General features: G+C 32.6%; 1 protein-coding gene across 2 annotated transcripts in view; it reads right to left on the bottom strand.

Moving 5' to 3' along the window:
• The window catches only part of LOC118187840 (uncharacterized), a 279,238-nt gene extending 254,320 nt beyond the window's left edge, over positions 1 to 24,918 (bottom strand). For both annotated transcript variants that reach the window (XM_085808803.1, XM_085808802.1), the window contains exon 1: positions 24,755 to 24,918. The gene's annotated coding sequence lies outside the window, so the exon portion shown is untranslated. The remainder of the gene's footprint in view (positions 1 to 24,754) is intronic.
• Positions 24,919 to 25,837: the final 919 nt, after the last annotated feature.

Below are 25,837 nucleotides of genomic sequence, written 5' to 3'. Positions count from 1 at the left end.
TTTACTCCTCGAATAAATACGAACCAAAAAACAGATGATGCAGAGAATCCACACCATGTCATCATTTTTGGTGAGTGGAAAGTACTTCTTAGGTAGGCCGGGAATATTCTGGTTTACAGATCCCGCAGTTGTAAATATTCACTGCACCGTCCAAATGAAAACGCAAGTGTATTCCAAGGCCATTCTTTGAATCGACCTGAAAGTGAGCGAGAACTGAAGTCAGAACATCAAAATTATGCGAAAACAACGGCTCAGTGAACGTTTGTAAGGATAATATCGGAGGATATTCCCCAAGATCTTATGGACAGTTAAACGTGGCCTGTCCAACGCCTCTACTACACGCTGGACACTGGTGCTTTTCTGAAAGTTTGAAGCTGTATCCTCTACCATATGAAGCGCAACTTCCTCTACTGCTTCTGCAGAAAGGGACGAACAGAAAACGATCCTGTTCCTTCAAGTTTCATTATCATTTTCCAAAGGTTTTTAACATTCATTGGATCTCTTAAGTCCCCTTAAAAGTCCAAAATTTCCGTATAGCAGCTACTGCGGAGTTACTGTTTTCGTAAAACAGTTTTACTAAGAATGCGCGATATCGTAAACTTATCGTCATTGTGAGCACCAAGCACACTGAAAAGAAAATCTCCGCGAATGTTTTCAGATTTCATTAGAGCTGCTGCATTACGTTGACAAAGATTTGCATTTTTATTACAAGTTTCCAAAGTAAAACACCCTTTGGTGAAGCTATTTGTAAATATTTTTTTTTTTTTTTTTTTTTTTTTTTTTGCTGATAACCTTTCCTGAACAAATTGATAAACATTCTTTCATTACGCCATAAAACTATCCAGTCATCTGCTAATGACTGGTTTTGCCTTGTTGAAACCTGTCATCAGCAGATAGGCAACTTTGAATAAGGGTTCTTTTATTCTGAGCGCCCTCTATTATACATATGAGCGTTCTAGTTATATATATATTTATGGATCCCATACTTCACTTGAGCTGACATGCAGATATACTGACGGTTAGAAAGGTAACCGTAGTGTTCCGAAAACAGTTCATCTAGATATTCGAAAACTCCAAAAATTGTGTATACTTTTTTATGCAGGCCAAATATGCACTTAGATGAAAGTGATAGAATTTTAATTTTTCATTTCTAATTTTATTTAAATTGAGATTTCTTATTTTATAACTGCAATGGGGGAAATCTTATTGCATTTTTATGTGTGATATTACATAACACACATCGGGACGTAAACTCATGAATGCTCAAAGCACGCATGTTTTATTTTACTAATACGAAAACATATCGAATCTCTATATATTTCAATCACTGCATGTTTAAATGCAATTCTTTATGCAGCATTCTGCATTAATTTTCAATAGTTTAACTTTTATTAGTTAACATCAGTGTGTTGCATATAGAATGTGAACACTAAAATCTCATTAAATATAATTATCACAACAGTATAGAATATCTCTATACTGATACGATAATTATATTTCGTTTATGTAGACTATGGAAAATTAATTTATCAAATTCATATGAACATTTCATAGCTAAAATACAAGAAATTAATTTTTATAGCAAAAATGATTTCAAATATGGTACAATAAAACTTTTAAATATTAAATTATTTATCTAAAAGATTCGCACACCGAAACACGAAGTGCTTAAATTACCTTCAGTTAAATATACAAGAAGATATTCATTAATCCTTTCAAGTAATTCAAACTGACTATTTAGCCTGTAAGTGTCGGAGCTTGTTTCAAAGGAAATGACTTCAACGTGTTGCAAATAATTATATTTGAATTCCATCAACTTAATGTAGTCACAGAAACATGCAGTAAAACAAAATAAATTAATTTTGAGCTCAGTTACCTTCTTCAACAGCAACATAAGCAAATCTTCTTTCATACCAGCTATGATAATTCAACTAAATTTGCCGTTCAATAGGCGACGCCATTTGCTTCTCGAAATTACTTCTCTCGAGAATAACCAAGCAGAAGAAATGAGCGGGAGGAAAGAATACGACTTCTGTTTCGTGCTTTGGAATATATATTAACTCGAAATTTTACGCTAGTGCTACGGTGGATAAATGATTTAGAATATGTTTATGGACAATCCTTTGTCTTGTCTTACTTCTTGATCTCTTAAATCTGTGAGAAATATATGCATCTTGTGAAAGTTAATTTATTGTAGGTTTATAGCAAATAAAGTTTCATATCTACTTGAAACAATACAAATATGATCGGATTTCGATCACTACGTCTTAATTTTTAATTTATTTTAGGTACAGCAAAAGGTGAACTAAATGGTCTTTCCTATTCAACCCGGGGGGCGGAAGGGAATGTTTCTCAAATACTGCATATCTTAAATATACCTTTCAGAACTTTATAATCCGATTTTAGGTAATTTAAAGCTTGTTCCATCAATCATTTTTTATTCCTATTTGTGTTGTAGAGTCATTAGGATTTTTTGAAGTATGAAACACGAAAAATGAGCAATGTTTTGGTCGGGACTCGAACCTGGATCTCTCGAATACGCTCTGAGTGTGCTACCGTTACACCACGAAGGCATGCCGAAAGAAGGAAGAAAATGCCTTATATACTCCCCCTTTCAAAGGGCGACTGGGGATTAGAGGAACAAAATCCAAACCTTGGTGGTGATGAATCGTCATCCACTACCTTTTAGTTCGGGCATCACTGTAGAGTCATTAGGTTATTTTTGATGCTGGAGACATGAAAAATTAGCAGTGCCCTCGCCGGTACTCGAACCTGGACCTCTCGAATACGCGCCTTCATGGTGTAACGGATGCACACTCGGCGCGTATTCAAGATGTCCGTGGTTCTAGTACCAGCGAGGGCATTGCTTATTTTTCATCTCTTCTGCTTTCAAAAAATACCTAATATCACTACAGTGGCGCCCGAACAAAAATAGTGTCCCCTAATCCCAGAGGTCCATGTTCTAGTCCTTGCGAACGCATTGCTCTATTTTCGTGTTTCCTACTTCAAGAATCCTAATGACTGTACAATGTATAACATGAGTATGCATCCGTTTTCCTCAAAATGCCCATCAACTGGCCTCACTGGCAGATAGCCTTAATGTGCATTGTCATTATTCAAATCCAATCCAATAAATTCTAATTTATTAAATGTTTTAAGTAATGTGCAAAATGTTAGAATGCTCAAATAACATTTCTTGACTGACTAATCGTAGACCTACCGTTGAATTTAAATAAATCAAATAATATAAAGAACTAAATAAATCAAACAAAGTAAACTTTCAGATTTTGATTACGTGATTCTTTTTTATTTTTAAAAATATACCCAACTTAAATTTTTAGTGGGCCCTGTAAAAACCATTTGATAAAAATATTTTTCACAGCTAAATAAGTATAAAAATAAAAATAAAACTCTCGTCATTTGATCAAAATTACCCGAGGTATCGCTAATTACTATGTTGAAGAACCGCGTACATATTTTTAAAGACAGCTACTCATATAAGCTTTCGAAAACCGATATCTAAAAGGCGTTTTCTAAAACTAAAAAATTTCGTCCATTTAATACGGATTTCAGATTATCGTTCCTAGAAATACCAAATTTCAGAGACTGTTATTAAAAGTAAGCATATTTTTATATGATTTATGATTCCAAAAATCGATGTTGCGCCTATTTCGAGTTTAAATACAATTTAAAACATGTAATGCTGATAGCCAGTTTTGTACAGCCAATTTTGTATATCCCAGAACAGTTTTTTTTTCAAATAAGGTTCTTTAAAAAGGTCTGTAAAAATTTAATAACTACAGCTTTGTGCCAATCGTATGCAAAATTGTATGGTTCTGCTATGTCTATAATCTTCTTTCAATGTCCTGCAGATCTTACTAAAATAGAAGCGAGTTTGAAAACGTCTGAAGTCTTAATGAAGTCTTAAGAAGGTTGAAATGTCTTAAGAAGGTTGAAATGTCTTAAGAATGTTGAAATGTCTTAAGAAGATTAAACTAATCTTTTTATTTACTAACTCTTAAATGAAGAGAAAACTATGCTTGAGCGTCAGACGAACCTCCGCTACTTGAGGGTATTTAAATTAATATACAGTTATACCGAAATGTAGGGAACGTAGTCCGAGACTAGGAGACTAGGTAGTCCGAGACTAGACAGACTACTTAAGCTGGCTCAAGATAATTACCAGCACATATTTTAAACGTCGGCTAGTAAGATGCCAAAGGCGGAATAAATTTGGCAGAGCTGACGATAGTAAATAAAGATAGTAAGCCAGACGCATCTGCAGGAGCTCCAACCTCAAAATATTTAAAACTCGATTTAAATCTGTGACTGTATTGATGTAAATTAGTTACTGCTTATTTAAACCTCGGCTTAAGTGTACAATAATTTGCTTTCTAGTGAGAACTACGGAAAGAAGAAGTTATATTAAAGATTCAAACCATAATAACTGTTTAGCTAACATAAAATCCTGCACATTTATACTGTACATATTTTTACTAAAAGAAAGCACTTATATGTCGTAGTCTTAAAGCCTGCATTATTATATTCGTTTCTGTATATAGATATGGGTCTTTACTCAACTGTTCAAGAAATTTTCGGTATTACAATTTTTTTCAATATCCTACTTATGTATGTAATTTATTTCTTTTGCTTGATTATTATCACGTGGTGTCAAGGAGCAAAATAGACAGAGACCAACAGCAAGAAAAATGTAATTAAAATGGCACTTATAATAAGGATAAAAAAACGCTTAGTGTAATTTAGTAACCATATTTAACAAAAGGAAATTTAAATAAAAGGAAAATTTAACGAAATGAATCTATTTTAGCTAACTGAGAAACATACTTAACTATGCAATAAAAGAAGCTACTTCAAGATTTGCAATTTTTATTGATATTTTTTCCCTTGATATTTATTAATGACGTCGACTCAAAACAGTTAAGTTTTGACTTTTAATTTTTTAGTACCAAAACCAAAGTAATGGAAATAAGTAATTTTAAAGAAGTGAAAATTTATGTAGCTTATAAAATAAAGCACATTTATTTCCTTTTCTTATATTTATCGACTAGTCCTCATCATTCATATAATATATACATACATGTGTTCGCATTGTTATATGTATAGGCAGATACAAAAATATAAGTTATATATATAGGCAGATAGGAAAAGCTGAAAGTTCTCCATTTTTAAAACACTAAACATTCGTGTCGCCGAAATAAAAGAAATTTGAAGCGAAACCTGCACTAGACACTACGTTAGGGAAGCGTTCAAACGGAAAGTTAATGAAAGGAAAGCTGAAAAGAAAAGACTAGAATAATAATAGGAAGAATTTAGAGGAAAAAAATAAAATATGTGAAAACAAAAACTACCAGAAGTGTACCTGCAACGAATCGAAAGACCAACAGAATTATTCAGAATTTTTGTGTGTTAAAGTTTAATGGAAGGTGGTTGCAATCTACGCTTTTATTTTATTTATTTCTTTACTTTTGATTAATCATTCAAATTTAAATTTTTATTTAATCTCCTTTCTTTTCCTAGCCTTCCAAAAAGACCGCCCGCTTGTCTGATGAAAGTTTATTTTTTTAACTGAATAAGAACTTAAAGGTAAGAATGATAAAATTTAAGAATAACATTGGATGTTGAAACAAGTTCTTTTTTTAATTGTAATTTTTAATCATGCTACACTCCTAAAGACAACATTTCACCCATGGTCCCAGAGCTAGAAACTGTTTGTTTCCTTTTAAAAAGAAAGTAAATTTATAATATTTTTAAAACGGCTAGGTTTCAAGTATATGATATTGACATACAAAATGTATTGACGTCTTCCACTCTTATGCCTAAATATATCCTTAATTAATACTAGTTCCCAAGCTCTTTTGTTCCTGTTTGAGTAATAATGTAGCTTTTGTCTTGGTTTTATGCAATAACTCTTACGAAAAGTATTGCTTGCATTTTCTTTGTAGCTATTGCTTAAATACACTTCTCTGCCACATAGAATTGTTCAGAAATGCTTTACTTTTACTTAAATATAAATGTTGGAAAATCTAAATTCCTTCCTTACTAATGACGAGTTGCTATCTTATTTAAAAGAGAGGTATTTAACTTTCAACTTTGCATTTACGCTTTGAAATCAAACTGAAACTGTTCAGACTGAAGCCCTTTCTAAAAACGAAATAATCTGAGGAGGAAATATTTACGTTTCAGAATCTCAGTTCAAAGTACAGAAAATTTATAATGGAAGTCGATGTTTAAGGGTTGTCAAGAGTTGCATCTTAGCTCTGTTTCTGCTCATTTAATCAAAGGAAATTTCTAACTCTCAATTTAAAATTCTCTATGGTTTATGATATTACATTAAAGCTTGTAGACTAAATTGAAAAATTCTCAATGTTGTATTTTTCACGCTGTATGAATATGCTCAACGTTATATTAAATTATTGTAATCTCAAAGCTGTACTTATTTTATTAACCTGAAATGTAACAGAAAATATAAATTTATAAATATTTTTATATAATATTTATAAATTTAAAAAAATCCAAATTTTATAAAATAAAGCCCTTTATTTTAATTAAATAAAGTAAAGGGCTTTATTTTATTACTCACACACAAAAAAACTTAAAAACATGCATGTGGCTCGTACTAAGAATAAAATTGTGGCATAAATAGTAGATTGCTAGTATAATTTGTTACTTTTTCTGCGAATTAAAAATGTAAATAAGAAAAGTCATAGTAACTTAAGAATTTCCTTTCTGTTGATTTCACAAGCTAGAACAATGTTCATAAGAACAACTGTTTCATTCTTAGCGTTAGATTGTATTTTGTTTAAATGTTGTGAAATAAATAATTTTTAGCCTAAAGGGGCGATTTGCCTAGAAAGGCTATTAATTTCGGTTTGGAATTTTGCGTCGTCCACTGTAAAACGGCGTTTCACTTTTCAAACTGTTGCCACTAAATATTAGAGCCCTTGCATTATATTTAAAGAAATTAAATAATGAAGAATCTGCATGCATGTATGTATGATTCTTTCATTGTGAAAAAAAACAACAGCACATATAGATATCAAATTTTGAATAACGTAGCCCTCCACTCGAATATAGGCCCACCAGTGGCCGAGCGGTAAAGTCGCTGAACACTGGTAGTTCGGTCCGAGGTTCTAATCCCGCGAACGGGCTGGCTGCATGGGCGTTTTCGTGGTTTTCCCCATGTGTAACGTGTATACGAGCCAGTTTCCCTTAGAAAGTCCTCCACGAAAGGCATCCCTCCCCTTAGGCAAATGTCCTAGTGGGCTTTGCCATAATTAAATAAACCAAACCAAACCAACCACTCGAATATAGCATCTGGAAAACCAAATTTGAATCTGGAATTTTTTTATTATCCATTTCATATTTTGTAAAACTTTAACAATATTTTGATTAACAAACTCAACTATTTCAAAGCGAGCAATGGTAACACTGTGAGGGAAAAAATACATTTTTATCTCCAGCGCGAAAAACTGTGTATCGGAAATTCTAAAGATATGCTCGTTTTAAATATTTTGTGATATTGCTGATGAAATGAATTTTATGGTTTAAGTGCGAAGAACATGAAACTTAATAAATAAAAGTAACACACAAGACGGTTAAAAAAAAAGTCCTTTTGGGCGTAATATAAACTCTGAAGGCTTTTGCATTTTGTATTACGCCCAAAGAGACATTTTAATAACTTTTCGGAAATCTGAAAAGTTCTCAGACTTCTGAAATCTGAAAGCATTCAGATTTTTTTTTAATTTATTTCTTATTTTGATCGTCTGCACTTTTCTTGCTATAACTGAAAATTTTAAAGCCACGGAATTAAATTCACTGTATATGCCTATGTCTAGGGCTGCACAATAAACAGATGTTTTATTAATTTTATTTCCATTTGGGCATATAACATTTAAATAGGCCTTTCAATGATGAAATTGGTTACGGGTTTTTACAAGCGGTAAATTTTACCTAAATTTTGCGCATTTGAACTTAATTCTTATTTATTAAATAATTTGGATCTCTGCACATGGAGGATATATCTGAATTCATTGATTTTATTCGAAAAAAGGTTTACTATAAATTCAAAAGTGCTCGGATCCTTAAAATAACTTCTAAAATACCTCAGAATATCTCAAGTCTGTAAACATCTGTCTAGGTCAAATATTAGCTGCCGTAGTCTAAATGTCAGTTGCTTTTTAAATATTCCTAATTGTCACACTTCCTTATCTTTAAAATCAAAAAATTGTATTACACATCTAATTTACTATAATGCTTTGAAAGAGGAAATCTAACTATTGTTATTCTTTTTAGCTAGCATTCAAATAGAAAGGTACTTAAATTTTAAAGTAAACATAAGATGATGAGAAACAGCAACATTTAAATATTCTTATTATGTTACGTTACATAATTTTATAAATGTCGAGCATAATATAAGCTGAAAATAGTAATCTGCATCTGAGCAAATTTGAACTGCTTACGGTAAAAGGTAGCAGCCTTCATTTTTAATAGTTTAAATTTGTGCGGATTTTAAAAGAAAGCAAAAAACGAAAAGAGTATGCGAGTGAGATGGATCGATTTACTTGATTGAGATTAACTGCGACTTTAGTGTTTGAACCACTTTCCATTACTGCTGCCTGACACGATGCTCTATTGAGAGTTTAAACACAGCTGTTGTGAAGGATTAATATTTTAACTGAGACACAGTGAAATTTCCCACGGTAAGAGAATTTATTTTAGAAAGCACTTTATTTAATAGTTACGTTGGATGACAGCATAAAGCAGAAATCTCCTTGTGGACTTTTCTGCAAGCTCTTATGTTAACCTAAACAGATTTCTTAAGAATTTGAAAGCTGTCTGTCTTATTATAAGTCGCAGTAAATTCCCTTTGAGAAATATAAATTTAGGTGAAATAAATTTAGGCTGCTACTTTTATAGTATATGTGCATTAATTTCGATGTAAAAAACTGGCCTGAAATAAAACCTCGCCAGCTAAGAGCTTTGAAACGAAAGAACTAATCCCTTAAACTTTTAAATGCATGAACTGAATGAACATTCACTATAAAGAATATTCTTTTTATTCATAATGTAAGTTTAAGGATGCTTTAAACGATAAAGTATTAAAATTACAAAGTGTCAGTATATTACAAAATTATTTTTACTGTATTTTTTATTTTTATTACGCACGGTTTAAAAGAACGTTTGCGGTTTTCATAATTAGTGTACCAAGAGAATACTCACTTTTAAGTTAAGATGGTTTTGGTATAAATTAAAAATTTTCATATTTTGCCTAAATCAAAGTAGACTGCATATTAAAGACTATAAATTAAAGGCTCTTGGTAACTGCAGTGACAATCTGCGAAGAGTGCCGATTAGAACTATGAAATACTGCTGACTGTAGGCGAATAAAAAAATTTTCAACCAAAAAAAGTTCAGATAACTTTAATTCAGTTAGTAAGAAAAAGAAACAAACTGAGTATCTAAGATATGCATTTAGGATTCATTAATTTGTAACAATTATGCTGGAGTTTATATCAACTTCTTCAGCTCTTATTCTTCAATCATTTCGTAAAAGTTAATAAATGAGTTATCACTAATATCTTAATTAAATGATGGAATCACACAAGCACAAATATCTAACTTAAGTTTATTGTATCACACCAAGTATGAGAGATAAATTAAAATAGTGCCAAACAAAATTACGAGCTGCCTTGACTTGGTTGTGAAACAGAAAATACTCAACAGTCGTTGACTTTACAATTCTAAATACTTTCTACCCGAGGCTACAAACTGTGGATCGAGTACTAAAAGCTATCTCAAAATCTTAGCTTACTAACGAAGCTAAATTGTTTTCAAATTACACTTTCTTCTCGAGTAGCGGCTTTCGCTAAAAACCAAGCATGGTAGCGTCCGCCAAATGTTGATCAAGCCAATCATACGGTTAAGCGCTGCATTAAACGAAGCTGCTCAAATTTGCGTACTGCTTGTTGCTCTGGAATGATCGTGAGAGTCAGAAAATGAGACATACAAGAAAGATATAAATTAAATGCAATGTTGCTAGTAAAGTTTAACTGTAATGATACCACCTTACCATCTTTATATCCTCCGTGAATTCCTTTCAGTAATAACAGCTAAAGCTTTATAGAAACAACTAGGTTTGAAGAAAACAACGTGAAAAATAAACCGACCTTTCACTGGGAGTCGAGACACGAGTTTTACAATTACTTGTTCATTGTACTAACCATCATCCTACGAAAGCACGCGTGAGGAAAAGTGATAATTCCCTGTAATTCCTTGCTTCTTGGAGTTTTACGTTTTTGAAGCCTCGTTCATTCTTGCGCATTTTTTTTTGTCAAATGAAAGAAGAAATATTGGCAAGAAATATCTCATCATACCGCCCAGTCGGTATAGTGATCAGGGAAGTTTACTGCGATGCCGAAGGGCCTGGGTTCGAATCCCGGAGAAGGCATGGTTGTAACTGTCCGTTCCTTCATAGGAAAGGCGATGGTGGCCCACTTATTAGATGCCTCTATAATAAAGAGACCACCACATCCGGCCTTGTACAGATTAATGGACTGGGTTACATTTGTAATTGTTCACAATCTGCCATTGGAAAAAAAATATCTCATCATTATGAAAACAAGTTTTTCTAGTAGTCAATCAAGAGTTATTAAAATAAAGATTTTCTAATCGAATATTTTAAATACTAGAGTACATTACATAAATGACCAACATTCAAAATAAACTGTTAAAAATAAATAGTGAAAATTCTAAAAATAACATTAACATAAAGCTTCTGTATTTAAACATGGTTAACGTACTTCAGCATGATATAATACGTAACAAAGATAATTTCATTCGTATTTTATTCAAAAGCAAAAGTTCTTTCAGACAAATATTTTCGATGATACTCAGTGAATGTTCTATTATACTACTCAGCATATTTCAAAATGACCCTGTCTTGAGGAAAGTGGAGTAGCCAGTGAAAGGCTTCATTGTCCTTATCATACTTCATACTCATTTGTATTGATACGGCAGGAGAAGAAATATTAAATGATTAATAGCATGAGCCTTGAAGATTTCGAAACACCCTTATGTTATAATCCGTTACTGCCAAGTAATCAAACGCTATAGCATTATGAAAGAGTATCACAATATTTTAATAACTTTGCCTATATTCTATATTAACAAGTATGCAAACTTCTACAGCAAAAGTCAAATAACACAGGATCCCATTGCCCCAGCCTAATGTATCAAAATAATCAATGAGCCAGCGCCCTATCTTTCCTGCTGCACTGCTGTGAAACACTGCATGCACTTGAACGTATATTGCTGCAATAGTCCTTTAATATGTTTCGTGATGTTTGATACTCAACAAGTCATCAGTAACAAATTCCATTCAATGATTGGAAATGCCATTTGGTTACTGTTAGATACACGGCTCGTCGTCGAGATGGACCAGTCTTATTTACCTAATGATAATTATACCTTGTTAAGGGTAAAGCAAATGCATTAAACTAATACTTGCATCGATACAAAATGTTGTCACAAATTAACATTTCTGGGATCAGAATTTGTCATCCGCTGTCAAACGCAATATAATATGGGATTATGCGATTTAATAATCGAAAAATACCTTATCTGCATTTTATTGTTAATCTAATTAGTCATAGTTTACAGAAGTTCTGACTGCTTTCTTCTTGCAAACAGTTTTGTTTTATCGCATTTAGCTCCTCATGAAGGTTTTGAGATAGTGCAATTAGCAATGTTCCATGCTTCCATCTTATAATTTGCATAATTTCACTTATCTCCCCTGTTGTTTGGGGAGAATTTTGCCAGACGAAACAAAATTAAGACAAGAGACTTCTCTAGACAATGAGAAGACGAAATCATATTCAGGCCTTCATGAGCTAGATTTGTTGTCGGAGAACAATGCAAATGGAAAACTTTATGTCACTTACACTCTTCTGCAGTTGCTGTGCTTTAAATTCATAAGTAATATATTTAATCTAAAACATTCATATTGCTTTCCGCATAACAAACTTTTGAAGAAGAAAAGTTTTAACAATTCGAAGAAAAAGCTATTCGAGGCGGTAGTCTTTAAAATCATGTCCGATATAAAAGTTTTCAATCGGCTCTACATAAGATATTACTTTCCCCTTCAGTGTTGGAAAAGTGAATTTATCTGCGTAAGTAAATGGAAATTATTTTATCTTGGCTTCTTAAAATTTTGTAATAACTATTATTGTATAATATGAGCGTCACAAATAAAGTTAGTTTCTAATAAATAATCGACCACTGCACCACAAAACCTGAAAGTCATCTAGATTACATACCAGTTTAACATATATTTGGTCAATATGAATCTCCATGCGAAAGTGTGCAGTGGAATTATATAGGTTTAGTGATCAAAGGTTCATTTATTAAGTACTGATTCATTTCACTTCTTCTTGTGGTTGAGTAGTTACCCAAGAATCATTGGTCATTGGTCGCCCAGAAGCATCATTGGAAAAGTTATAGAATCATAAAGCTCATCAGAACAGGAAATGTGTCAACCTTCGAACTTCTCGATTGCTAGCTGGACGTGCTTCTATGAAGGCTCTCAATAAGAAGGAAGAAAATTTTTCACATTCTCCCCAAATAAAGGGGCACTGAGTAAGCTCGGACCTAGCCCCCCTTTAAGTAATCCTGGTGTTTGTGTGATTATGGCAAAGCCTCGAGGGCTATCTGCTTAAGAGGACGGATGCCTTCGTAGAGGATTTTCTAAGGGAAACTGGCTCGTATACACGTTACACATGGGGAAAACCACGAAAACGCCACTCGGCCGCTGGTGGGCCCAAAGTAATCCTGGTGGTGGCAAATTATGGTCCATCACATCTTAGTTCAGGCTCCACTTGTATAGTCTTTTTTAACTGTCAGAACCTGAAAAGACGGAGATCAGCAATTGGTCTTACTGAGAAGCGAACTCAGGACCTTCCGACTGCTAGCCTGACGGGCTTCTAACTACCCCACGAACACACATAGTTAGGAGGGAGAAAATACCTTACAGAGTAACTGGGTATCCCAATTGCAGAAACATTTTTCCTTCGCGAAAAGGATAAAGATCAAATTCCGATAGCCCTTCCAGCATAATCTATTCACCAGAATTCCAGCACAGTCGGCCTCGAAAGTGTAACGAAATAATGCTCAAATGTGCTCCATTTATAAATTTGAAAAATGCACTTTACTAGCACAGAGCGTTTTTCGTTTGAAACAAAAAAAAAATTTATTAGTATTAATACACCTAAGAGGAACGAAAAATTTGCATCTACAGCATTCCATGGTTTTCCAATCATGAGTTTCTAATCAGTATAGACAAAGACTAATTTTAAGTCTTTTTTCCACAGCGGACATACGTACAGCTTCATAAAAGTCATATCACATGCATGAAACTTAACCTACTTGAGTGTAAGAAACCAAAACGCCTGATTGATGAAGATTTTATTTTAGCGAGAGCGCTTTCAGCGATTCAGGCGAAGAAGGCTATTGCACAACTCGCATTCACAGAAGAAAAAATTGTACTACTTGTGCACATAAGTTTAGTTGAGTTATTCCATGAATGCATTAAAATATTACAGTTTCCTCACCATAAATAATGATGACAATGATAAATAAAATAAACTAAGACTAACGCATGTTTTTCACCTAAAAACATCTTTTAATTAATGACAATTTTCGGTTCAAACGGATTTTATTTTTCAAAGAGAAAAGAAAGAGGGAAACTTTGTACGATTCTTACATACAGAAGAAAAAGTCGCTACATGTATGCATAAAATCCAATTTAATTAAAGAAACTATTCAAAACGCCCTGCACTCGAGAAAAAAAGTATTCATGTCTCAAAGCCATCAGGCATTCTTTTTCCAGCGATCATGGTAACCGCCTTATGGACTTTTGAGATGATACCAACTTCATTGGCTTAAGTTTAGCCAGAGATTTAGCCGTCCTCTTACTTCCTTTATTTAAATTTATAACATATATAAAAATTAAATAAGGAAGGAAATAGCTTAATTTATTAAAAGAAAGATTAAGTTCCTATCGTTAGGTTTTCTTCGGAGCAGAAAACGTGAAAAATGAGCAATGCCTTTACCGCGATGCGAACACCGGACCATCCGATACGAACCAGATATACTTTCAATAATATCAAGAAGGCACGTGATAAGGAGGAAGAGAAATCCCTTACAAACTGTTGATTTCATTTACTCGTGCACTAAAAATTTTGAAAAGTTTTGGCTCGAAAGAAGGTAATTTTATACTGCACGTCAAAATACTCAAAAAGCAGTTCAATCTATGGTAATCTATTTTCGGTTAAGAGGTTAAGCCTCAAAACTCTGAGAACAATTATAAATCTGACTCGAAGAAGCTGATTTGTTAAACTTCAATAGGTAACTGCGAGAGAAAGAGCTACAATGCGCGAAATTCATTCTAACCCGGATATTATCATTTCAAAGGCCGACAAAGGTGGCCAGATAGTCGTCATGGATAAGAACACTTACATCGATGGTGTCACTAAACTCTTAAACGAAGGACCATATAATCCGATCCCTAAAGATCCTTCACCTTCCGACTTGTCAAAAATAAAAACTGCGATCAAATCTTCGCAAATCATTTCAAGCAACTTAAAACATTCGCTTATCCCATCTGTTGCGAATTGTGCCAGTTTATATGCTCTTCCCAAAATTCATAAAAGTTGTATTCCTTTCCGCCCTATTGTATCAAATTTAGGTACTGCCTCGTATCCATTAGCTAAATATTTGGTTTCTAGAATTTCCACTCTCTTAGACAATAACATTTACACCATAAAAAATTCAATAGAGTTTGTAAAAATGGTTAAAAACATTTCTCCTAGTAATTTACTCATGGTTTCTATTGATGTAAAATCATTATTCACCAATGTCCCGGTGGAGGGTGCATTAAGATGTTTAGAAACCAGACTTCGCGAATTTCATTTCTCTTGCATCGAAATTGATGAGCTAATTTCTTTCACTCAACTCTGTCTGAAACACATTTTGTTTTCCAAAATAAATATTACAAGCAAACTGAGGGATTAGCCATGGGAAGCCCCCTCAGTCCCATCCTGGTTGATATCTACATGCATTATTATGAATCAAAATTGTTTGAAACTTTAAACTTCCCGGCATGGTTCCGCTACGTAGACGATACTTTTACCCTGTTTGAAGGTAATAAAGATGATTTAAATAAAGTTCTTTCAACAATGAATTCTATTGATCCTGCTATTCAGTTCACTTTTGAACTTGAGACTTGCAATTCTCTTCCGTTTCTCGACATTCTGGTCACACGTAACACATCCAACTTCAGTACTACAGTTTACCGTAAACCTTCATCGGTTTGCCTTCCACCACACTTTAAATAATGTCATCCGACTAAACAAAAGTTAGCTTCATTTTATTCCTATGTGTTCCGTGCTCTTCAAGTTTGCTCCTCCAAACTAGCCCTTGATGAAGAACTAAATTATTTAAAAGCAATAGCTATGACAGGGGCTTTTCAACCAACATTATTAATCAAGCAGTTAAAAAATTCTCATCTCAACACACTAAAAGGCACACTCTTGTTTTAGGAGATTATAAAAATTCTGTTGTCATTCCCTTCTTTCCATCAATTAGCTAAAATTACATATTTTGCAGAAATTTAACTTTCGGGTTGTTTATTCTCCCATCAATAAAATTCCGAGTTCCATACTTAAGGACCCCTTTCCGGATATGAATTCCTGGGGTATTTATAGGATTCTTTGCCAGTGTGGTTTATTTTACATTGGCCAAACTAAGAGAGCCTTAAAATTTCGCGTCAAGGAACATGAGGCATATGTTAGAAAAAAGGAAACACAGAAGTCTTCTGTTGCGCAACATTGTTGGTCCGAAAATCACACTTACAATTTTTCTGCTGCCAAAATTATTCAAAAAACATCTTCCATTGGAGAACTGGATTTTCTAGAGGCATTTCACATTCATAAAAATCTTTCTGTTCTAGTTAACGATCCTAATTCCAATCCAAATTTGTCTTCGACCTTTAAAGAAATTATGTTTTAGTTCTGGTTTCACCAACAGATGGCGCCACTTGCTTATTCTTGTCCAGGCTTTCTTATCTTATCTAATCATTTTTTCCTATCTTGTTCATTTGCGGTTTTGCAGCTGAGGATGGTGGTTCGGTAAAACCATCGAAACTAGTTCTGTGGAAATTTTGTAAATATAACGCTGATTTTTGTTGTTTGTCTTCTGAATTAGTATTTATTTGGCGTGTTATTGTGTCTTAATTCAATAGGTAAGTTTCACTTCCCGCTTTATATTTTGAAAAATCTATATTTCGGACAAAAACTCTAAAAATACAGAAATTAGGCAATTCATCATGAACATCCTGTACAAGTAAATCAGGTACTTTCTAATGAATATATATCTCCGCATGATGAGCAATTTTGCAGTGATAAATTTCTGTAGATTTAGTAAATGAATATGTTTGTTATTGCACTTTAAAGAATGTTATTCAATTAGTAAAATGGAACTAGATATCTTACCCATCACAAAACTTAATAAGTTAACAAAAAAAATCGTTCATTACATAAAAAGTACTTTGCTTGGGTTGAAAAATTTGAAATGGTATCTCAAACCCCTGGTTCTTTTATTTGGAATTGCTACAATAAATGCTGCTTTTACCAGCTGGCATTATCTTTGCTTCGACCGGGACAAAAGAGTTTCGCTTATTTAGAATTCTTTTCTATCCAGCAAATAATAAATAACAGATACGGAGGTAAGAAATTTTATGTACGAATGCATTTTTCATCTCATTTATTCGAATGTTCTTTCAATAAATTGGATTAATTTCCATGAAAGTAAAATATAGTTTGCTTTGTGAATATTTTCTCTATATTTTTAGGAAAGATATTAAGGTTACAGTAATCTGAGATTTTTTTTCTTTTAGATGCGAAATCTTCATTACCTTCATGTGTAGAACTACGACACCTGAGAAGCTCGCATTATTTCTACCAAATTTCTTGGACCTCATAAAATATGTACTGATGAATAAATAAAAGATTAAAGAGCTAGAAACAAGAACAAGCGCAATTCTACTTTATTCCTCTTCAACTTCGGAATGTTTTCTTTCAGCTGAATATTAGATTTAGCGTAAAATCTTACATTATGACGTGCATCTTGCATATTAAATTTAAAGCATATTTCCTTTTATGGTTAGATTCGTTAAAAAATGGAATAATGTGATTATATATGTGAGAAAATATATTTTTGAGCCGATGAGAGTATGAGAGATAAAAATGTATTATTATCAGTTAATCCGTGAATATTCAAATACGAATACAATGAGATTATTTTTCTTATTGATTAAAAATTTATTTACCATAAAGCTCTAGAAAATATTTCTAATTGCCATAAACAGTTTCTTTTGTAGTCAGGTTTCATTCCAGTGCAATGTTTTAGTTTTTAATGCTTTTAATATAATTAGTTAAGTTTGCATTTAAGGGTTTTCGCATCCCCCCATACATACTGATGTGGTGTGAGTTAATTAGTAGTCGGAAGATTCGTGGCTCGAATTACTGAAAAGTCATAGGTGATTTATCATGTTTCATGGCTTTGAAAAATGTAATGGTCTCTACTTACGTAAGTCTCATATTGGTTAGTTTAAGTTATTTGAATACGGCAAAGCACGCGAAGCCTACCTGCCTGTCTCATATCAGATATGAAATTATTTTCATTTTGCCATCATTGTATTTTAAGGAAAAAATTAAATAAATACATAAAAAAAATTTGAAATGTTTCAGATTTTAAATTACGTCCAAAGGGGTGTTTTTTTTTAACATTTTGCGTGTAATATTTATTTATTAAATATCACGTTCTTCGCACTTAAACCATAAAATTCAGTTCAACAGCAATATCGCAAAATAATTTTAAAATGAGATTATCTTTAGAATTTCCGATACAGAGACTCACGCGCTGGAGATAATTTTTTTTTCTGTACAACGTTGCCATTGCTCACTTTGAAATCCTTGAGTTTGTTAATCAAAAATTCGTTAAAGTTTTACAAAATAGGAAATTAATAATAAAACAAATTCCAAATTTCAAATTTAGTCTTCCACATGCCCATATTCATAGGAGGATTACGTCATTCAAAATTCGATGGCTTTATGTACCGTTGTTTTATCACAATGCAAGAAACATACATACATTTATGAAGATTTTTAATTATTTAATTTCTTTAAATATAACACAGGGCGATAATACTTTGTGGCAACAGTTTGAAAAGTAATCCGCCGTTTGTAGTGAATTTGACTTCAAAAAGTGCACGTGTTTTTCCTGCAGAGAGAGGTGAAGAGGAGTCAGCTTTTCAAACATTACACATTAATATGCCATGTTTTTTTGTTTTTGTTTTTTTTTAATTCGGCATCAGCGAAATCTTCTGTATCTTTTTATCCTTCCTCTTTAAGGAAAATAAAAATTCCTTGCCGCAATTCAAAGGTACGTGAGAAAACATTATTACGAGACAGCCATCGTGCACTGCTATAGTACAACAAAGACGAGCGTTCGGCTCCCATATACTCAGACAATTTAAAAAAAAAACTTGTTTTCAATGAAACACGATTTTATAAAATTCACCACACTCTAACCCCTGATTCAGTCCAGGACTCAGATACTTTAACACAAGCGCTTCTCTGGGAATAATGCAATGGGTCCATAGTGCATTTGCAGATTTGCTTCGAATAAGTGCCTCTAATCCTCCATAGCAGCCAAACATGAACGAGTTTCATCAGTACAGACACTAATGCTTTTAGGACAATTCAAATGATTTTCAGGTATGAATGTATCAAGAATTTGTTTATAGCATATCAAATGAGCATCCTTATTATTATCCGTAGACTTATCTAACTGCTATCCAAATTCCACTCCTTTAATTTTTTCAAATGATTCATATGTTATATTTCGCAATATGTTATATTCTCCGACTAATTCTGTTATTGAACGAAGGTACATTTAGAAGCAGCTTCCTAGCAGACTCACCAACCATGATAATCACCGTATTTACAGCAGCCGGTAGAATAAGTTTTTCTGCGATGGTGTGAGGCTTCTTACATTTCGCGATCCTGAAAGCCACCTTTTAAGATGCTAGCAAAGAGTTGCTTAGTATAGATGCAGTCTTACAAGAATCTTCAGAAACTATGTATTTTTTGTTGTTTCAGTTCTTTTAACTTCTTAGCAAAACATTCTTGATGTTGGCAACCATGCTGAGATGATTAGCTTCTAAATAGTGCTTCAATTATTTCGAAGCTTACACCCCACTGCCAAAACTTTCATACACAATACACATTTTGGTCTCTCTTCCCATCCATTTCTGTTGACATAAACCCAAACTCTAAATAACCGTCATCATATTTACTATATTTTTATATCTTCACAGTCGTGCCACTTGTTGAAGATATACTTTCTTTAGCTTTAGTTTATTAATGTTCAAAAATCGGTCCATTATCAAACGTACTAGAGCACAAATTTACAGCACTGTTAACAATTAATTATTTAACAAAGACAACAAACTAGAAGTAATATAACACTGCATAAACAAGTTTATATCACTTTGTTTAATTTATGTTAAGAGCTGAGTTTACGAGACTTAGATTATAAAACCGACTGACTGAATCGAGCTAGCAACGCTTGCTTATATGCTTTCCGTAAGATCTTCCAGAACAGTCCAAACCTGTCACCTCGACGTGACTATACTACCGGTCAACCTAAGTTGAGAACACTGGATACAGTAGAAAATGCATGCGTCCGCAGTAGAATATAATTCTACCATTTTGAGATGTGATATTGTATGAAATATAAATTGAGCAAAGAGAACGTAATGAAAAAAAAATGTGTGAAACGATACATTGCGTTGCATTCAAAATTTTATTTATTTGCTAATTCGAGTCTTAAGATTCCTGACATGTGGCACCCAGGAAAGTCTGTTGTCGAGTATTAGCCCGATGTATTTCAATTGGGGGAACATTTTACCGGTATCCCATGGAGTTTAACACCTGGGTTCCCTCTAAGCTGCCTACTGCGTCCTATGAATAAAGTTATAGGTTTCTGTGCCTAAATCTGAGGCTTATGTGCTCTGGCCTATTGAGCGAATAGAACAAGACTACCGAGATCCAATTTCGACGTTATTCCTTCGTGAAACGACTAGCATAAATCGTCCGTTAAGATATAATTCGAGCATATTCTACGTTATCAAACTGATGAAATGCCGAGTTTGCCCTTATATTCCACAGGGTTGGTCTTAGGCATGACCCCTGTGGACACCCTCTAAAGACATTTTTAACATAAATGCAACTGTCTGATGTTATTTGTACACTTCGATCTTGATGGCTGTGGGACATGCCATATTGTGCAGAGAATGTGTTACGTCTGGCCGTCAAAGGCTCTTTTGATGTCAATGGCTATTGCCAGTGAATGCAAGTTATTACCCTTGTTCTGTTGGATACTGACCATTAAGTCTTTTAATGTAACTATTATAGCTTTTCAAAGAATTTATCAAATTAAAAGTTACAATTATGTTTCAAACTATTTATGTTTGCGTAATTCATTAAGGTTAAGAAATTACAAAAATTAAATCAAGTAAATAGAAGTACCATTAGATATTGTAAAGTACATATTTTCATTGCACGAAATTTCTCACTTGATACCACATTACCTATATAAATGTTGCACCTTTCAAATAGTTATTCTAATACCATTATACAAAAATATCGGTATAGTGGTCATAAATATATGCTTTTAAAAATGACTGCTTGAATGAAACACCCTATTATGACACAAGTATACCGATATTATACATTTTTTATTCATTTTGAATTCAAGAAATTGCTTCTATTCGATATAAAAATTGTTACGTTCGCCTGTGATGAATACTTTATTCGGTTACCAGTATTAGACAGTCCTTATTTCTCTCCCTTCTGTTCTCGGAAATAAGTTGACAGACAGTATTTATACTACCATCTGCCCTATTCATATGATTTATTTATATCCAAAGGAAAGCGAAGCCATAAATCAGAATAAAGGATTCTTCTGTGAACGTAAAAGACTTGATGTAAACTTAAGACAAAAAGCGGGGAACAAAGAAACTCAAAAGAGATAAAAGAGTTACAAATATTTATAGTTTCCCAAAACAGAACCTCTGTTCTTTTGCGAAGATCGATTAACATAATTTTTCCTAGATTGGCAAGATGTTAATTTTTTGTACAAGATTCTTTTTAATGGAAGTATTTCTGTTGGGAAAGAACAGTAAGCTGGACTTCTTTCCATTTGAAAATATCGGTTTCTAAATAAGAATTAGCGAATAGTTTGTGATTCTCACGTCATTCACTGTCTAGTTTTGAGTGAGCGAGGCATTAGTTAAATTGTGCTTCAGTGACTGTAGTTAATTTGTTTCGGGTAAATTAGAATATTGGAAATATTTTGCCGAAACAAAGAAAATACACCTGATCGAAGAGCTCTTTACTTCAAAACTAGATTATAAATTTAATTTTCAAATGCAACTTTAACCTAAAAAAAATAACCGTAATCCAATAAAACAAGTTCTTAATGCCAGAATAAATTGGATTATCAGTTTAAGGTGAAGTATATGAGAACTATTTGCCTAGTTTCAACCCAGTTCGGACTGCATCTTGAGAAAAGGGATTTCATTTACGCTGCATAACGTCTCGATATCTGTCAATATTTTATTATATTGTTATGACAAAAATTAAGGAAAGAAATATCTGCCAATATACTAACGATGCCTCATAAGCACTGTTTGAATTAGAAAGAGTAAATTCGTTTTAAAATACACATTGATGAATCAATTTTGTTTTGTAATAAAAGTATTAATTTAGGATTTAGAAAATACTCTTTTAAAACTGAATTCTAAGAAATTCTCTAACAGTTTACTTCTTATAATTTATTTAAATATTAGTTAGATGGAATGTCATTAGACGTTCTATTTTTGCATTCGTAAGTTTGAGTTTTGACCTGATATACTTGAAAGTTAAACTAAACATCTTTTATGTACATTAGCGTTGTATCCTAAATACTTTAAAACTATTAAACATATTAACATGAAATTGAACATGACATATTAAAAATAGAGTATTCAACCTAAGCTAAATTTTATAAGTCGTACTTCATTGTATTTGGAATTTTCTGCAACCTCTCAAGAAATCTGCTCGTAGTGAATAAAACAGTATTTAAATAATGTTTTGTCTACACTCCAGTTTCTGCTGATTAATATCAAACTATTTATGCTTTGAAAGAGGATTCAAATGACTTAATGTTGTCGTCTTGTGGGCAATTTATGGTAGCAGTCTAAATCTACCTTATTTAGTACGATTGTCTTGGTGGAGAACATTTAGTGAACTAAGTTACAATCGCATTATGAGTACAGAAATGGCTGGAGCTTCCTTGTACATAAATCAATCAATTAGGAATCTAACTCCAATAAAATTATCTTTGCACTCAACGGCTTTAAATTCTAAGTTGTTTCTGCATTCAAATATTTTCAGTTACAACATGCTATCAAATATATTTATTTCTATATTAATTAATGATACGCCATATATGCTTAGATACGCACTGCGTAACACGTATAAGATAAAAAATGACAGTAATTGCTAATTTATTTGCACTCACAAATAAATAAGCATTCTGAAAATTATCCAGTCAGGTAATTGAAGGTTATTTATGAAATCTACATTAATTGATTATATAAAAAATTTAAAAATCTATAAATTTTGATAGCATCATTTTCCCTAACGAAATATGGGAATTTCGCTTTTAACGAATTTGAATCTGTTAACTCTACTTCACAAATTTGTAGCTGACAGATACATTAAAAACACAATAATAATATTGGCAATAATTATTTAAAAAAATATCATACATGAAAATAGTTTTTAAGTAAAATAAGAAAAATAGTTTGTTCTCTGCAAAGTGCGAAGAATATTAAATTAATCTATATCCTTATATGTAAATCACTAAGCGTAATATATCAAGGAGAATAAAACCAGTTTAAATTTTAAAATTTAAAACAATTATCTTAGATAGGTTTGATCTTAAAAAGGCTCAATAAATTTTGAAAGATAATCTGATGAAGTGAGTCTCTCTTCTTCAAAAAGTAAAATGCGTTCTCGAAAGAAAAGGTAGTCAGTCAGATAGTCATTCCAAAGCACGCAGAGCCTTTCTAAAATAAAAGGGATTTCAAAATCGAATTTTGCCTAATTTAAAAACATTTCAATGCAATTTAAAACTACTTCCAACATAATTTTAAATGACGAATATCAGGAACGAATGTCTATTAGACAAAATTAATACAGTTGAGTAAAGGTTTATGTTTCAGTAAAAAATTCTCCTATAAAATGGCTTCTGGATAGTATTCAGTTGACGCAACATACGACCAAAGCGCGTGCGGATAAATATGTTTATATCCGCATTAAAGCATAAAATATAACCAAATAAGTTAATAAGAAAATAAAGAGCAGTACAAAATTTTGAGTTCTACCTTTTATGATATTTGCAATCTGATAATATCTTTATATATTTTATAACAAATTTTGAAATTTTTTTATCTAAAAGCATGGTATAATTTTATTCCTTTACTTTTCTCAGTAGGTAATTATGAAACGAGTTTCAAATCTAATTCATTAGCTTTAATAACATATTGAATTAGCTTGAAGGATTCAACTAACGAGAAGAAATTTTTGACAGGGAAATAAAGACGAAAATCAGATAGTTATCATTCGAAAGACTGTAGCTGCTTCAAAATATTTAAAGTCTTACGCGCTGATTTTCGAAAGTAATATTATTCATGTCTTCGTTATGAGCAAGTAGCGTAGCAAATGCGTGCTTTAGTGTTTTGAGAAGAAATCATTTCTCATTTTCAATGATGCAATTGACTAGCAAACCTTCTGGCTAAAATACGCAGGATTCACGGCTTCTAAAAATTATAATATGACACTGGTTTCTATACATTTATTTTTTTAAATACATATATAAATAAATAAATATTTAATTTCTGTTGTAACTTTTCTTACGAAAGACTATTAACTTACCACAGTGATATTAAACACAATCACACAATTCCTGGAAGGTGCATTCAAACTGCTAATGGTTAAATTAATGTCTAATGTGTGGGAATATCAGAAATTCATATGGGAACGAAACCATTCCTTCTGAAAATAATACTTAATTCTAATGGCAGTTTCAATAAAGCAATTTTATGAATGCAAAATCAAGAAAATGACTAACCATTAGCATGTAGTAGATGAATTAAATTTATTTTCGAGTATGATGCACTATACAAATTATTATTTTCGGATCTCAAATTTTAGAAGGAAAAATAAGATCCTTTTTCTACTATTAAAACTCCTTTTTAAGTTATCAAAATCCTTATGTAGAAAAAATAAATAAGTGCTACAAATAAAGACTGTGTAAGCCTTATTTTTTTAAATTTTTACCGCGCATTAAAATAATACAGATGACAAGACTTTTTATGTTACGCTTAAGTGTGTATAATAAAAAGGTCTGGCAACACTGATATTTTGTAAAAACACAACTTGAAATGGCATTTTAAATTAAAACTTATAAAGAATGTTTTAACAATTATATTCGAATAAACTCAGTGGCTAAAATGAAACATGAAATGAATCAAAAAAAATTTCCCCCAAAAAATATTTCAAATTCTCACCACATTCAGCCCTGCGAGCAAGGAGAAACTGATTTTAGACCGCAGGCAGCAGCTTGTTGAACGGAGAAAACTCGTTCCAGGCGCTCCGTTTTTCAGGAGCAGTCGAGAAACCGATGTTTCCTGGATAAACGCTAGTTCGCAACTAACATTCCTCTCGGAGCGTCATAACCAGTCAGAAACGCACCAGGGTGTTTTTGGCCAATGAGGAAGCGAGCTTGAAGCTTAAGGCGCTACGATATGACTACTTGGATGTGAATTCGTGAGAGCGTTCTTTTCTTTGGCACTTTTTGTTGGCGATTTGTTTTCCAGGAAGGGAAGATTTCGCTTCGAGGTTGCTAGAGTATATTTGATATATTGCAACAATAATCCTAAGAAAGGCATGCGTTTTGTGACCCACTCCATTCTACTGAAGATGAAGAACTGGTGACTGAAAGAAGTGGGGCCTTAGAGCAAAATGAGCAACTGCTGCGTAAACACAGATTAATCGCAAACAGAAAGAAATTACTTTTAAAAAGCATGGTTTAAATGGATGATTAATCAAGACTATTACAGTGCTTTTATTTCTTTCCATGTACATTTAAAAGTAAATCTTTCTCCATCCAAATGAAAATATAAAAGGAAGAAATATTTCTTATTTGTAAAAGCTCGTCTAGACATTCTATATTTAGATACGCTTTTAAATATAATGCCTATGGGTTTAAATTTTAATAGTGAACATTTAGAATTTTCGTCTGGAGCTCATAAATCTAAAATTCGTGCTTTTTATGTAAACTGAAAAAGAAATCTATTCGAAAAGAAGGATTCTTGAAAACTTCAGATATTAAATTAATTCCAATGTCTTAATTTCCGAGTGTTTTTCTTTCTGTCTCCAGCCCCTCTCATATTTAGTATCTGAAATAATAAATTAAGGTGTTGGTGTATTTAATTATGGCAAAGTACACTAGGGCTATCTGCCTAAGGGGAGGGATGCCTTCGTGGAGGACTTTCTAAGGGAAACTGACTCGTGTACACGTTACACATGGAGAAAACCACGAAAACGCCCGTTTGCGGGATTCGAACCTCGGACAGAACTACCAGTGTTCA

This window comes from Stegodyphus dumicola, chromosome X2 (genome assembly GCF_044657685.1).
Source record: "Stegodyphus dumicola isolate Sdum_Otavi_A_Nest chromosome X2, ASM4465768v1".
Classification (NCBI taxonomy): domain Eukaryota; kingdom Metazoa; phylum Arthropoda; class Arachnida; order Araneae; family Eresidae; genus Stegodyphus; species Stegodyphus dumicola.
This window is presented reverse-complemented; position numbering and strand designations above follow the sequence as displayed.